Raw genomic sequence first — 10,937 nt, forward strand, 5'->3', positions numbered from 1 at the left:
CGTGTGCGGAACCTGAAACCGCCGCTGTGTGAGAAATTACGCCACCCTCTGCTAGGATGTCCTGTAGCATCCACTCATGGTCCCCCAAAAGCCCTTGATCATCATGACTCCCACATAAGACTTATTGGGCGAAGGCGTATTCTGTATGGGGATTTACTAAGAGCCCTGACGCTTGGCTGAACATTAACTAGCATCGCTTGCAGTAAGGTTTTAGAAGCATAAGGATCTTATCTTTCATATCACAGATAAATTATATATACTGAAATATGGCTGTGTGGGAACCTTAACCCTAACCCTATAAAGGTGTGTATCAATTTAACCTTTGTATATATATATATATGTATATATATATATATATATATGGTTAGGGTTAAGGTTCCCACACCGCCATATTTCCATGTTTCAGTGATTGTTTAAAAGAGCAGATGGAAGACAGAGGCTGTGTTGGAGAGCATCAAAATGACTGCAGGCGATTGCCGACTGACTGATCTACAAATCACCTCGCACATTGATATCAAAATATTTACCCCTTATACTAACCTTGGTAGAGCTTCATACTGGAAGCTAAATAGCTCGTTATTAAATAATGATATAGTTAAGTTTGAGGTTAAAGATCTGCTTTCACACGTTTGGGAAAGGGCTTGTGAAGAAAAATCTTATTGCAACATCTGGGAGCTCTTTGATTTTGAGGTGTCCAAATACCTTAGAAAATATGGTAGTAATTTTGCTAAGAACACAAGAGCTGAGGAGGAAAAGGTTATCATTAAGATAACTTGCCTTTCTCAGAGGTCCCCAGCCAGCCTCTCGGGGGAGGAGAAGATGGAACTGATTGAGTTTCAAAATAAACTGGATAATATATATAGATTAAATAAACTGGATAATATATAGAGATGAGATAAACTGGATAATATATATAGATTAAATAAACTGGATAATATATATAGATTAAATAAACTGGATAATATATAGAGATGAAATAAACTGGATAATATATAGATTAAATAAACTGGATAATATATATAGATTAAATCAACTGGATAATATATATAGATTAAATCAACTGGATAATATATATAGATTAAATCAACTGGATAATATATATAGATTAAATAAACTGGATAATATAGATTAAATAAACTGGATAATATATATTAAATACACTGGATAATATATATAGATTAAATAAACTGGATAATATATAGAGATGAAATAAACTGGATAATATATATAGATTAAATAAACTGGATAATATATATAGATTAAAAGCAGAAGGAGCCTTTATTAGATGAAGCTGTTGAAGTTTCAACTGTTCTGCCTGCGGTTATGGAACCCTGACCTGTCCACCGGACGTGCTACCTGTCCCAGACCTGCTGTTTTAAACTCTTAATGATCGGCTATGAAAAGCCAACTGACATTTATTCCTGATTATTATTTGACCATGCTGGTCATTTATGAACATTTTGAACGTCTTGGCCACGTTCTGTTATAATCTCCACCCGGCACAGCCAGAAGAGGACTGGCCACCCCTCATAGCCTGGTTCCTCTCTAGGTTTCTTCCTAGGTTTTGGCCTTTCTAGGGAGTTTTTCCTAGCCGCCGTGCTTCTACACCTGCATTGCTTGCTGTTTGGGGTTTTAGGCTGGGTTTCTGTACAGCACTTCGAGATATTAGCTGATGTACGAAGGGCTATATAAAATAAACTTGATTTGATTTGATTTGATTGAGGGAGAACAGAATTCATCCTATTTCTTTAGACTTGAGAAATTTCACTCTACAAATAACACTATCCAAATAACACTATTTCTACAACAAGGCCGACGCACAAGACATTCTCCAAACACCCCACAGGGCCGACATCCCCGTTATTTGCAAGAGGAAGCGACGCAGGTACAGAGGACAAAGAGCTGGTCGCCAACGCCAACGTGCAATCATTGGACAATAAATTAGACGAGGTACGATCACGAATATCCTACCAACGGGACATCAAAAACTGTAATATCCTGTCGTGTCTTTGGCTATGCCGGATTAAGTGATATGACATGCTATTCTATAAAATCCTTTCTCTGTAATTAATATTACCTGATTGAGCTAATCATGCAAATGTAATTAACTAGAAAGTTGGGGCACCACGAAATAATATTTATAGAGCAGTTATCTTCAGAATAAACTCTTAAAGACCTAGTAATATTTTACATCAATAGCAGTCAATATTAATCGTCACCTTATTTCAGTCTCATCTGAAAGTTGTAAATTCTTGGTTATCTTCACGAACCCTGGCTAACAAGTTGAATCAGCAATACAAAATTGGGTTTAATTATTTATTTACTAAATACCTAGCTAATCACACAGAATTACATATACACAGAATGAACCATACATTGATTACAAATTACGTCATAAAGGAAAACGTCCCTAGCGCACGGAGCAGATATGACAGCTGGTTACACAAAGGAAAGGGGGTTGGGTTTGAGTGAAAGAGCGGGAAGACTGAGGAACAAAGGGAGAAGCTGTGCTATCGTAAATACAGTATCCTATGCATTCTAAATTACCGCCCATTTGGAAAAGGAAAATGCAATAAATATTTACTTTGAGCTGCGCTTCAATAGGTTGGTGGTAGATGGAAGGCCGTGTTGCCCAACAGAGTCCTTTGAAGAGTGTCTCTGGTGGTGAACGGGAAACGTTGTAGTGTCGTCGTTGTGTGGTAGACGGGATACTCTGTCTGTCCTCTCCTAGCCCACGTTTACAGCGGCCGCTGCTAACTCAACGGCTAGGAGGTATCACTTCTGTAGCGAATAAGAGTTTAAAGTTCATACCATTCGCAACCAAAGCTCAAGCTGAGGTTGGCTTCGTTCTGTAGTTATTATCTGAATCCTTCTGACATCGGACCGTCATCCTAATGTACCCGGAACAGGAGGTTACATTTTCGCCATATAGTGGAGGGAGAGAAGGGTGTGTTTCATAGTTTATAACTCGTGTCTCTTCACAGTGGCGGGCCACTGATTTAGCAGAGCCCTAACCTTATGAAAACCCAAATCTCTCATTTGGAAGCTAAAATTACATTTCATCTTTTCACAAATAATTTTATATTTAAACATTTGAATTGCACAACAATTCCATGTGAACCTGATAACTATAATGTGTAGACTTTCCCAGATACAGTTTATGTCGTCCTGTCATCAGTCATAATGTCTCAGATGACAACCGAACTGACATCATATTCATTAAGTACCAAGGCATATTTTCAACTGGTTCTATTACCGAAATATTGTTCCTTTCCCCCCACTTGTTTGATGTTCCCAGATTCTCTATGTTTAACAAAGGTATTTATGGGGGGGGGTCATAAACCTTACCCACAGGCCAACGTCATGACAATCCTATGTTTCACGGAATCGTGGCTGAATGACGACATGGAAATTCAGCTAGCGGGATATACGCTGCACCGGCAAGATAGAACAGCACACTCCGGTAAAACGAGGGGTGACAGTCTGTGCATATTTGTAAACAACAGCTGGTGCATGAAATCTAAGGAAGTCTCTAGATTTTGCTCGCCTGAAGTAGAGTATATTGTGATAAATTGCAGGCCACACTACTTGCCTAGAAAGTTTTCAGCTATACTTTTTGTGGCTGTTTATTTACCACCACAGACAGATGCTGGCACTAAGACTGCACTCTGTCAGCTGTATAAGGAAATAAGGAAACAGGAAACCACTCACCCAGAGGCGGCGCTCCTAGTGGCCGGAGACTTTAATGCACGAAACTTAAATCAGTTCTACCAAATTTCTATCAACATGTTAAATGTGCAACCAGAGGGAAAAAAATTATAGATCACCTGTACTCCACACACACGCCTCGCTCTCCATTTGGTAAATCCGACCACAACTCTATCCTCCTGATTCCTGCTTACAAGCAAAAATTAAAGCAGGAAGCACCAGTGACTCGGTCTCTAAAAAAGTGTTCATATGAAGCAGATGCTAAACTAGAGAACTGTTTTGCTATCACAGACTAGAACATGTTCCGGGATTCTTCCGATGGCATTGAGGAGAACACCACATCAGTCATTGGCTTTATCAATAAGTGCATTGAGGACGTCGTCCCCACAGTGACTGTATGTACATACCCCAACCAGAAGCCATGGATTACAGGCAACATTCGCACTGAGCTAAAGGGTAGAGCTGCCGCTTTCAAGGTGCGGGACTCTAACCCGGAAGCTTACAAGAAGTCCTGCTATGCCCTGCGACGAACCATCAAACAGGCAAAGCGTCAATATGGGGCTAAGATTGAATCATACTACACCGGCTCCGACGCTCGTCTTATGTGGCAGGGCTTGCAAACTATTACAGACTACAAAGGGAAGCACAGCTACGAGCTGCCCAGTGACACAAGCCTACCAGACGAGCTAAATCACTTCTATGCTCGCTTCGAGGCAAGCAACACTGAGGTATGCATGAGAGCATCAGCCGTTCCGGACGACTGTGTGATCACCCTCTCTGTAGCCGATGTGAGTAACACCTTTAAACAGGTCAACATACACAAGGCTGCGGGGCCAGATGGATTACCAGGACCTGTGCTCCGGGCATGTGCTGACCAACTGGCAGGTGTCTTCACTGACATTTTCAACATGTCCCTGATTGAGTCTGTAATACCAACATGTTTCAAGCAGACCACCATAGTCCCTGTGCCCAAGAACACAAAAGCAACCTGCCTAAATGACTACAGACCCGTAGCACTCACATCCGTAGCCATGAAGTGCTTTGAAAGGTTGGTAATGACTCACATCAACAACATTATCCCAGAAACCCTAGACCCACTTCAATTTGCATACCGCCCAAACAGATCCACAGATGATGCCATCTCTATTGCACTCCACACTGCCCTTTCCCACCTGGACAAAGGAAACACTTATGTGAGAATGCTATTCATTGACTACAGCTCAGCGTTCAACACCATGGTACCTTCAAAGCTCATCAATAAGCTAAGAATCCTGGGACTAAACACCTCCCTCTGCAACTGGATCCTGGACTTCCTGACGGGCCGCCGGCAGGTGGTCAGGATAGGTAACAACACATCTGCCACGCTGATCCTCAACACTGGAGCTCCACAGGGGTGCGTGCTCAGTCCCCTCCTGTACTCCCTGTTCACTCACGACTGCATGGCCAGGCACGACTCCAACACCATCATTAAGTTTGCAGACGACACAACAATGGTAGGCCTGATCCCTGACAACGACGAGACAGCCTATAGGGAGGAGGTCAGAGACTTGGCCGGGTGGTGCCAGAATAACAACCTATCCCTCAACCTAACAAAGGCTAAGGAGATGATTGTGGACTACAGGAAAAGGAGGACCGAGCATGCCCCCATTCTCATCGACGGGGCTGTAGTGGAGCAGGTTGAGAGCTTCAAGTTCCTTGGTGTCCACATCAACAACAAACTAGAATGGTCCAAACACACCAAGACAGTCGTGAAGAGGGCACGACAAAGCCTATTTCCCCTCAGGAAACTAAAAAGATTTGGCATGGCTCCTCAGATCCTCAAAAGGTTCTACAGCTGCAACATCAAGAGCATCCTGACTGGTTGCATCACTGCCTGGTACGGCAATTGCTCTGCCTCTGACCGCAAGGCACTACAGAGGTTAATGCGTACTGCCCAGTACATCACTGGGGCTAAGCTGCCTGCCATCCAGGACCTCTACACCAGGCGGTGTCAGAGGAAGGCCCTACAAATTGTCAAAGACCCCAGCCACCCCTGTCATAGACTGTTCTCTCTACTACCGCATGGCAAGCGGTACCGGAGTGCCAAGTCTAGGACAAAAAGACTTCTCAACTGTTTTTACCCCCAAGCCATAAGACTATCTGCATTGTGTTGAAGTCTTTTTAGAGAGTATTAAAAACAATGTTCTCCCTCCTACAATGAGTCAGGGGTTAATAACACTGAATCCTAAGCCTCAAAAAGAAGTGCTGCTCATCGATAACTGGTGTCCAATTTGTCTTCTTAATAATGACTATAAGATATTAGCCTTACTACTGTAACGGCTTTCTTCCTGGGATGAAGGAGAGGACCAAAATGCAGCGCGGTTATTGTTCAACATGTTTAATAAGATGATAAACGATGAACATTAACAAATAACAAAATAACAAACGTGAAAGCCGAGACAGTCCTATCTGGTGCAGAATACAAACACAGAGACAGGAAACAACCACCCACAATCCCCAACACAAAACAAGCCACCTATATATGATTCTCAATCAGGGACAACGATTGACAGCTGTCTCTGATTGAGAACCATATTAGGCTGGACACAGAAACAGACTAACTAGACACACAACATAGAATTCCCACCCAGCTCACGTCCTGACCAACACTAAACAAGCAAAACACATAAGAACTCTGGTCAGGACGTTACAGTACCCTCCCCCCCTGAGGTGCAGACTCCGAACGCACCCCTAAAACTCAAGGGGAGGGTCTGGGTGGGCATCTGTCCGCGGTGGCGGCTCCGGCGGTGGACGAGGACACCACTCCACCACTGTCTTTGTCCCCCTCCTTAGCGTCCTTTGAGTGGCGACCCTCGCCCCCGACCTTGGCCTAGGAATCCTCCCCAAGGCCCCCACATGATTTAGGAGACAGCTCAGGACCGAGAGGTAGCTCAGGACCGAGAGGTAGCTCAGGACAGAGAGGTAGCTCAGGACAGAGAGGTAGCTCAGGACAGAGAGGTAACTCCGGACAGAGAGACAGCTCCGGACTGAGTGGCAGCTCCGGACTGAGTGGCAGCTCCGGACTGAGTGGCAGCTCCGGACTGAGTGGCAGCTCATGACTGAGTGGCAGCTCATGACTGTAGGGCAGCTCATGACTGTAGGGCAGCTCATGACTGGAAGGCAGCTCATGACTGGAAGGCAGCTCATGACTGGAAGGCAGCTCATGACTGGAGTGCAGCTCATGACTGGAGTGCAGCTCATGACTGGAGTGCAGCTCATGACTGGAGGGCAGCTCATGACTGTAGGGCAGCTCATGACTGTAGGGCAGCTCATGACTGTAGGGCAGCTCATGACTGGAAGGCGGCTCTGGCGGCTCCTGACTGGCTGGCGGCTCTGGCGGCTCCTGACTGGCTGGCGGCTCTGGCGGCTCCTGACTGGCTGGCGGCTCTGGCGGCTCCTGACTGGCTGGCGGCTCTGGCGGCTCCTGACTGGCTGGCGGCTCTGGCGGCTCCTGACTGGCTGGCGGCTCTGGCGGCTCCTGACTGGCTGGCGGCTCTGGCGGCTCCTGACTGGCTGGCGGCTCTGGCGGCTCCTGACTGGCTGGCGGCTCTTGACTGGCTGGCGGCTCTGGCGGCTCCTGACTGGCTGGCGGCTCTGGCGGCTCCTGACTGGCTGGCGGCTCTGGCGGCTCCTGACTGACGGACGGCTCTGGCGGCTCCTGACTGACGGACGGCTCTGGCGGTTCCTGACTGACGGACGGCTCTGGCGGCTCCTGACTGACGGGCGGCTCTAATGGCTCGGGACAGACGGGCGGCTCTGAAGGCTCGTGGCAGACGGATGGCTCAGATGGCGCTGGGCAGACGGATGGCTCAGATGGCGCTGGGCAGACGGATGGCTCAGATGGCGCTGGGCAGACGGATGGCTCAGATGGCGCTGGGCAGACGGATGGCTCAGATGGCGTTGGGCAGACGGATGGCTCAGATGGCGCTGGGCAGACGGATGGCTCAGATGGCGCTGGGCAGACGGATGGCTCAGATGGTGCTGGGCAGGCAGGCAGTACAGACGGTGCTGGGCAGACGAGCAGTGCAGGCGGCGTTGGGCAGACGGCCGACTCTGACCTGCTGAGGCGCACAGTAGGCCTGGTGCGTGGTGCCGGAACTGGTGGTACCGGACTGGAGACACGCACCTCAAGGCTAGTGCGGGGAACAGGAACAGGGCACACTGGACTCTTGAGGCGCACTATAGGCCTGGTGCGTGGTACCGGAACTGGAGGTACCGGGCTGAGGGCACGCACCTCAGGGCGAGTGCGGGGAGAAAGAACAGTGCGTACAGGGCTCTGGAGACGCACAGGAGGCTTGGTGCGTGGTGCCGGAACTGGAGGTACTGGGCTGGAGACACGCACCATAGGGAGAGTGCGTGGAGGAGGAACAGGCCTCTGGAGACGCACTGGAAGCCTGGTGCGTGGTGTAGGCACTGGTGGTACTGGGCTGGGGCCACGCACCATAAGGCGAGTGCGGGGTGCTGGAACTGGAGGAAATGGGCTGGGGCGGGAAGGTGGCGCCGGATATACCGGACCGTGCAGGCGTACTGGCTCCCTTGAGCACCGAGCCTGCCCAACCTTACCTGGTTGAATGCTCCCCGTAGCCCTTCCAGTGCGGGGAGGTGGAATAACCCGCACTGGGCTGTGTAGGCGAACCGGGGACACCATTCGTAAGGCTGGTGCCATGTACACCGGCCCGAGGAGACGTACTGGAGGCCAGATATGTTGAGCCGGCTTCATGGCACTTGGCTCAATGCTCAATCTAGCCCGACCAGTGCGGGGAGGTGGAATAACCCGCACCGGGCTATGCACACGTACAGGAGACACCGTGCGCTCTTCCGCATAACACGGTGTCTGCCCGTACTCCCGCTCTCCACGGTAAGCATGGGAAGTGGGCGCAGGTCTCCTACCTGACTTCGCCACACTACCCTTTAGCCCCCCCCCCCCAAGAAATTTTTGGGATTTCTTCTCGGGCTTCCTGGCCAGCCGTGTTCCCTCATAACACCGGTTCCCCTTCTCAGCTGCTTTCGCTCTCCTAGCTGCCTCCACCTATTCCCATGGAAGGCGATCCTTACCAGCCAGGATCTCCTCCCATGTGTAGCAACCCTTTCTGTCCAATACGTCCTCCCAAGTCCATTTCTCCTGGTCCCGCTGCTGCTGCTGCTGCCGCTGCTGCCCGTTGCTACGCTGCTTGGTCCGAGATTGGTGGGTGGTTCTGTAACGGCTTTCTTCCTGGGATGAAGGAGAGGACCAAAATGCAGCGCGGTTATTGTTCAACATGTTTAATAAGATGATAAACGATGAACATTAACAAATAACAAAATAACAAACGTGAAAGCCGAGACAGTCCTATCTGGTGCAGAATACAAACACAGAGACAGGAAACAACCACCCACAATCCCCAACACAAAACAAGCCACCTATATATGATTCTCAATCAGGGACAACGATTGACAGCTGTCTCTGATTGAGAACCATATTAGGCTGGACACAGAAACAGACTAACTAGACACACAACATAGAATTCCCACCCAGCTCACGTCCTGACCAACACTAAACAAGCAAAACACATAAGAACTCTGGTCAGGACGTTACAACTACTTGCAAAAATAATTAAAGAAGTCCTGGATGCAATCATTGATGAAACACAGTCTGGCTTTATGAGGAACAGACATATTTCTAATAATATCAGACTAGTATTAGACATACTTTACTACTCAAATCTAATAACTGAGGATAGCTTCATATTATTTTTAGATTTTTATAAGGCATTTGACACAGTAGAGCATCAGTTCCTCTTCCACTCCCTTGAGAGACTTGGCTTTGGGGGGGGGGGGGGGGGGGGGGGGGTCTGTAAGTCTATTAAAACTCTCTATACAATAACAGCTCTATCAAATTGAAATATGGCACCTCACCTAGAGTTGAGTTAAAGAGAGGAATTAGGCAAGGTTGTCCTATCTCTCTGTACCTGTTTTTATTAATCACCCAACTTCTTACAAATTCTTTAAATAATAGTCCTGTACAAGGTATTTCCATAGCTGGTAAAGAAATTATTATAAGCCAGCTGGCTGATGATACTACACTTTTTCTGAAAGATGCTAACCAAATTCCCATATCGATCAATGTGATGCAATCCTTTTCCAAAGCTTGTGGTCTATATCTTAACATTAATAAATGTGAACTCATGGCTGTCAAAGATTGTGTAACACCTTCATATGATGGTATTCCAGTAAAAGAAGAACTTACATATTTAGGCATAACCATTACAAAGGATCAGAAGTCTAGAGGCTTACTAAACTTTAACTCTCCTATTAAAAACCCCAGAAGAAGCTAAATCAATGGCTACAGAGGGACTTATCTTTAAAAGGAAGAGTCATAATAACCAAGGCTGGAGGTATCTCTAGACTAACATATGGCGCTCCATCTTCATATCTTGACGGTAAAATAAGCAAGGAGATAGGCCAGATGCTTTTCAACTTTCTGTGGAGAAACCGTACCCATTACATTAGGAAAACTGTTGTAATGAACACTTATGAGTATGGTGGGCTGAATTTTCTGGACTTTACTACATTAAGTTATACTTTTAAGATCAATTGGATGAAACAATTCCTAAGAAGACCCTTCTATGTGGAATTGTATTTCTCATCATGTCTTCTCTACTTTTGGTGGCCTTAACTTCATGTTGGTTTGCAATTATAATATTGACAAAGTTCCAGTGAAACTTTCTGCTTTTCATCGGCAGGTTTTCTTGTCATGGTCCTTAATTTATAAGCAACATTTTTATCCACACAGATATTATATATGGAATAATTGGGATTTTTTGTATAAAAATTTGTTTTTAGAATATTGGTTCCAAAATAATATCCTATTGGTGAGCCAACTGGTAAATGAAGAGGGTCTTTTACTTAGTTCTACAGAATTCTTATCACTTTACAAGGTCCCTGTAACACCTAAAGATTTTGCAATTGTTTTAAATGCCATTCCCTATTATTCAGGAAGATGTCAAGACCTGACCCTCAGAGCCTACCTTCCATTAACCCTGTTGACTCATCAGTAGGAAAGATGCGTTTCTCTTTTGGTCCATTCAACAACAGAGCGATACGAACCTTGTTTCAGCAGGATGTTGTATCTATACCTTATGTCATGCCTTATTAGAACGGATTTATTGATAATATCTCTTGGAAAAAAGTTTGGATGTTGCCACACACAT

The sequence above is a fragment of the Salvelinus namaycush genome, unplaced genomic scaffold, assembly GCF_016432855.1.
Source record: "Salvelinus namaycush isolate Seneca unplaced genomic scaffold, SaNama_1.0 Scaffold631, whole genome shotgun sequence".
NCBI lineage: Eukaryota > Metazoa > Chordata > Actinopteri > Salmoniformes > Salmonidae > Salvelinus > Salvelinus namaycush.